The sequence below is a fragment of the Falco rusticolus genome, chromosome 9 (genome assembly GCF_015220075.1).
Source record: "Falco rusticolus isolate bFalRus1 chromosome 9, bFalRus1.pri, whole genome shotgun sequence".
Lineage (NCBI taxonomy): Eukaryota > Metazoa > Chordata > Aves > Falconiformes > Falconidae > Falco > Falco rusticolus.
The window spans coordinates 22,932,253-22,938,391 of NC_051195.1; the positions used below are offsets into that span (position 1 = coordinate 22,932,253).

A 6,139-nucleotide genomic window follows, 5' to 3' on the forward strand; every position below is an offset into this window, starting at 1 on the left:
TACAGACTTCAGAGCGGAAGAGACACTATAGCTCATTTAGATGGAGCTGTTTCATTAGTATGTAGATTCAAAGCCATTCCTATGCAGTTATTGAAGCGCTACCCAAGCCTTCCTAGCAAGCACAAATCCATTCTGTGTACAAATAGGGCTTTTATAGCTTGGCACAGTGCTCAACTGCGGAGTCAAACTTTTCAATGCCTGGTAAATTTTTACTTGGAAAGTGGCAGGAGAGCTCATGCCAGAAGCCCATATGGAGTGCCAGCTCAGTGGCAGAAGGTCAAAGCGAGGTATCAAGAGATTTTATGGAAGTGTTTCAAGACAAACTTCTTAAAAGCATTGTGCTATCTAGGGAGGCACAGATTTATACTGCTAGGAAAGTCTAGCAACAATCTTTATGACTCCTTTCCAATCAAAAGTACTACCTTTAACATTCTACCTTGTGAAAAGCACAGCACTAGGGTCTCATGTAGGCAGTGAGAGCTGTTTTTGTGTCTATTTAATTCTTCATTATTTTTCTGAAGTTAATAAAGAAGCATTAAATGCCACAGTTTTTGTGCACTGTCCTCTAAAAAAAAAAATAAAAAAAAAATCCCCCAAAACCAGAAAACAAACATACAAAAAACACAAAAGTCAGACCCATGGACAACTCATGAAAGTGCAACAGAGTTTAAAGATCAACAGCCTAGATGATTACCCTGCCTCCATTAGTACCTAGAACTATAAAACTATGGCTGCAGGAGAAGGAGAAATTTAATTTGAACTGAAAGAAAGACTCTATAATTTCTACCATTTTTATAGGAGAATATAAGATTAAGGTAGTGTCAACAATGACCCTGAACAGATGTCAAGCGTGAAGACTTTCAACATACTGGATTTTGCCAGTTGTCACCACACTGTAATAATAATAATAATAAAAAAAAGAAAAAGCCCCATCGAAACCTGATCTGTCTGCTCAGGTCTCCCCTTGCATCTACACAAATGCATTATTAGATTCGCCTACAATAGCAAATTTGCAAACGTTTATATGCTCTCCCAAGTAAAGCATTTCAACTGTCTGAATCTGCCATTTTAACAAATTCAAGCATAAGACTTTAAATTCAATTAGCACAAATCTCAGCGCTCCCAACATTAAATTTGCAAGTGACATTTAATGGCATTCAACACACACACAAAGCTAAGCTAACACACTAATGGACCAGCAAGGAAAATTTAAGGCACTCCAAAACACTAAGCTCTTTTTTAGTCAAGGAAATTAAAGGTACAGGCTGCGCTGGACAGGAAGAGATTGCAATTATTCAAAATCCTTCTTAAACCAAGGCTCACAAGCTCTCCTTTCCAGATACACCAGACAGCTATGGCTGCACATACCATTGAGAGCAAAGGAGAAAAGCAGCTGCTCTATTCAGCAAGATCTCCTTCTAAACTGCTGGGTTTTGGGGGCAATATACCTAATGTAAGGCTCTTTCAGTTCTTAAGACAGGAATTAACAACCTCTTCTGCAGTTTTTACTTCTGTTTCCTGCTATCTCTTTTTCTGACAAAGGCTTAGGCTACACAGCCCCACTCACCACCATTTCCCAGACCCACACCAACTGATACCCACAGGACCACTAAATTTTCCAAGCCCTGTCCCAGCTGGCTAATAAGGAAGCAACACTGCATCCCCAAGAAGCCAGCCCAGTGAGCACACCTGAGGAATTCTGCTACTCTGCCTCCCCACTACACACCTGCACCTCACACAACCTGATAAGAAAGCTGCCAGTTTTCACACAGCTATGCTTCTTGCATTCAAAAAACCCAAAGCTACTGAACTTCATGGACTCCTTTAAGTCTGTTTTCCAAGTTGCAATATGCTTTGCCTTAACTCCATATAATCAGCAAAGCCAGCTACTTCCAAAGAGCTTCAAAATCAGGGAGACAGAAGGCAGACCACACTGGGAAACCTGAGAGAGAAAAAAGCTTTAGAGTCACAGTTAAGCAGAGGGAGCTATTTTTTTGTTGTTGTTTAAATCTAATCAAATTAGCACAAGCAAAACCTATGGTTAGTGAAGATACTTTCACAATAAAGATTTGCAGATGGGTATCTATAGAGCAGCACCGCACAAGCCCATGAAGGAAACATCAATAGGATATGTTCTGCTCCACACAAGTCTTGCTGCTCTGATTTGGATGAGTGAACTGTAAAGACCAGTAACAGCAATAACTACATTTTAAAAACTGCATTTCTTTAAGAGACACGTTAATAGTTTCCTAAATTAGACTTTCTTTTACCTTAACAGCTCTTGGTCAAGAGCCATCAGAACAGAGCGTGGGGAGTACTTTCAAGGATTTCACACCCACCCCACCCCTGCAACTACATTAATGCATTTGATAAGACCAGAAACGATATAGACCAATATTTTAAAGATGTTTAAACATTCAGTTACGTTAATGAACTATACACAGCACAGGGAAGCCAGCTACACTTAATAGCTTATTAGGATGATCTTTTTATCAACAAAAGCCAAGCCCAAGTTACCTGCACCAACCACTGCCTCTGCTAAGTAGCTCTTCAAAAGCATAAAATGTATTTGGGATGAAAGCATCACAAAAAGCCAGTAGGTTAGGTTTCATACTTTCTTCAGTGGTCTGCATTTCCCTTAGCTTTTTGCAGGGGTGGGGGTTGGGGGGGCAGATGACACACAACAGGACTCTATTATTAACTTGAATGATGCCATACACTTCAGGAATTCAAGCTGTATTAAAAGCTGGAGTTTCCAATCCACAGCACAGGAGTCACGCAGAACATCAGCCTTTGGAGGGCTGCCTGCCCCTATCTACCTGTTGGTCTCCTGGGTGCAAAAAGCCTCCAATGTCACCAAAATCCTTCAGAAACCACTTAAAGTACACAGGAGCTCACTTCATGACCCTCAGATTCTAAAAAAAAAAAAAAACCCAACCCATCTCTCAAAACTTAGGTTTTTGAGCTCATTTTAAGCCTACCTTTACTTCAGAGCATTTTTTTCCACATAGTTTTTGATGTGTTGCACTTGAATTACGACTGAAATAGCATTTAGGTGCTCTGCTCTATTTCAGCAAAGAACAATTTGGACCTACCTCACTGTGAAGCCTTAAAAATTCTTCCTGCATAACACAGTTCTCTGTGAACCACACCATGAGACAAGGATCTCATGTCACATTCAACAAAACTAGCGTTTGTGGCCACATACAAGTTTCCTAGTTTATTTTTTGATGGAGCTATACAGATTTTTTTTATTTTATTTTATTTTACTTCAAACAGGCCCTTCCTGACATACTGGAGAACAAGGGTCTGGATTATTTTTGTCTAAGCATTTTTTACAGGATGTCCTGTTGCCCCAATTAAAAAAACCTTTAATTCAGCAACCATTCCTTACAGTCAGGCTGAAATTGCTATTAAATCTGAATAAGTCCCAGGCCATCCATTTTTAGTGCATCAATTAACCAACACTGAACAATGCAGAGTGGCAGCAACCAAAAGACTGGAAGAATTTTTAAGTTGCCATCACCTACAGCACACACGGCATTCTTCCACATGTTCAGTTGAAGAGAACTCAACAATTATTTAATTAAAAGCAGCACCTATTCAAGCTTGAGTGTTGAGAAAAGCAATGGAGAACAGGTATACAGCAGGTGCTATTAACAAGTCACTGCCTTTTAAGGATACCATTAACTCTGCATAGTCAAATAGTATTCATTAATACCTCCAAATCCTGAAAATGATCCACGTACTTCAATTTATTAAATTAAGTGTTGCAAGTTTTCATTAAAAGCTAACTAAATGTGGAGCCATGTTGTCTCTAGGTTGGCAACTGAAAGACAAAAGAAGAATGATAAATGATTTGGGAATCAGTTTGTTGCACAGATCACAAGCATAGTTTAAAGGCGTCTGAGCTAAATTTAATTTTGCTCCACATGCACAAACCTGGAAAATCAAGGAAATCTCTCTGGATTTAAAGGGGGTTTACTACCTTTACTGTAAAAGTAGCCTTTATCTTTTGTCTGCCACCAACCAGAGTTGGGTTGATTGTATTGTCTTTCCAAACTCTAAACAACTTCACAAAGCTGAAGCAATTCCAATGCCCACCAAAATACTGTATGAATTAAGACAGAAGTGCACATGACTCCAATGCAACATCCACTCCCCAAACAAATAAATGTAGCCAAGCCCAAACCCACCAAGATCAACAGCAGAGCTTCCACTGACTTTAGCTGTCAGGCATCACATCTGTATTTTATACCGGTTGGCAAACGGGCATGAAAGCCAAAAGAAACCATTTTCATCCACGGAGACCTGAAGCGACAGAACAGCATCTGAAGGAATCGCTACAAAACCTGTCATCACAACATGATCCGTTGATGCTGCCATCAACCAAAGCGACACGAGGACATTCATCAACATCTCATTTCCAGTTCCGCTAAGAGAGGCTGCCTGCATCAGCAAGCTTCATCACCACCATGTCAATATGGCACAGCTCCCATTTTTTACAAATAACACTCTTTTGCTTTCCATCCTTGTCTTGCATATTTATGGTGCCTGAAGGCACCAAGGCCTTCTTCTTTAATGAGGTTTTCACACAGGACATAAAAAAACAGAAACCCTGATCAAAACAGAGCCTCCAGGAGGAACACAGCAAAAACACAGCCACATGCGTTATACACCCAAAAAAATCCAAATACTGCAGCCCATCAATCAGCAAGGTATTTCACAAGCAAACAGGGAGCACACCCACGTGCCAGGGTGCTGATGGTGGTGAGACCTCTCCACACCCCTCTTCTGCTTTCCAGCCTCTTCACCCCCAAGTCCCTCAGGCCATTGTTATCCAGCAAACCTCAGACCCAGGAAGGTGGCACAGCCCTAAGGCCACCACTACAGCCCTCTTAAGTCATTGGGACAGGATGAATCTCCTCCCTGCTGGCAGCAGATACCTCCAGCTTCTTTTGGAGTGGGACGCAGTCTGCCTTCGCACCCCAGCAAGCTGAGGGGATGAGGCAACCCCTGGGCTGCATGGAGCCCAGGCCTGGCCTGAGGGGGGACCTAAGGCCCCACCCAGGCTAAGGCGACCGCAGCCCCTGGCCTCACTCCCACGGTCCCACCTGAAATGAGGAGACCACATGCTCCCCAGGCCCTGTGGGTCACGGGGGTCTGGATCCCCTACTCAGACACCCTGGGGAGGAGGGGTACAGATCCAACCAGGCACCATGGCTGAGGGGACCTGAGCCACTCCTGGGTCCCAGGGCTAAGGGGACTGCAGCCCCCCGAGCTGACAGGACCAGAGCTCCCCAAGGTTGAGGGGACTGCTGCTTCCCCATTCCCCCTGGGGCCGAGGGGCCCACATGCCCCCGATCTGCTGGGCCCAGAGCTCCCTCAGGTCTCCAGAGTTGAGGAGCCCCCCAGAACCCCCAGGGCTGAGGGGAACCGAGCCCTCCCCGGGGCTGAGGGGGCCTGGACACCCCCCGCGGATCCCCCGGGGCTGCGGGGTCCGCCACCGAGCTGAAGGGCCGAGACCCCCGCGCCGCGGCCCGGACTGGCCCCGCCGCTACACGGCCCCGCCGCGGGCGGCGGAGGCGGCCCCGTCACCGCTGTCACCCGCTGCCCCGTCCCGCCACCACCACCCCCGGGCCTGCGTCCGGCCCCACCGCCCGGCCCCGCGATGAGGCGGCACAGGCGGCACGGCTCGCTGCTCACCGTACGGCGCGGAGCCCCGCGGCAGGTCGGGTCGGGTCGGAGCGGCCGCCGGGCGGGCGGATCCCCTGGGCGGCGGCGGCGGCCCCGTATCCCGTGCGGCGACGGCGGCGGGCGGGGCGGGCGGCTCCGCGCGTCACGTGACCGCCGTGTCATGCCGCGCCGCCATCTTGTGCGCGGCGGGTTGGGGCCGGCTCGCTGTCAGGGGACGCTGCTGTCAAAAACCCTATTTCCAGGGGGATTTATCCCCCACGTTGCTCGTTAAGCCCTGGAACTGCGGAGCAGGCCACTCCTCGTTGCGAAAACCACTATTTCGCCTGTAAACAAGCCACCTTTGAGCTTTCTGAGCACATGTAGCCAAAAAAAAAAAAAAATCCGGCATCAGTATGATTTACTCCGAGCAGCTGAGGTGAAGTTCTCACGCTAAATCTGGTTG

At 46.3% G+C, this 6,139-nt stretch overlaps 1 protein-coding gene across 3 annotated transcripts in view; it reads right to left on the reverse strand.

The window, feature by feature from the left end:
• SGMS1 (sphingomyelin synthase 1) overlaps positions 1 to 5,800 on the reverse strand; it is a 98,612-nt gene extending 92,812 nt beyond the window's left edge. Inside the window, exon 1 of one of the 3 annotated variants that reach the window (XM_037399444.1) lies at positions 5,707 to 5,800. The gene's annotated coding sequence lies outside the window, so the exon portion shown is untranslated. Of the gene's footprint in view, positions 1 to 3,721; positions 3,812 to 5,706 lie in introns of those variants that run through there. The other 2 variants (XM_037399449.1, XM_037399447.1) reach the window with 2 other exon arrangements.
• Between the last annotated feature and the right edge of the window lie 339 nt (positions 5,801 to 6,139).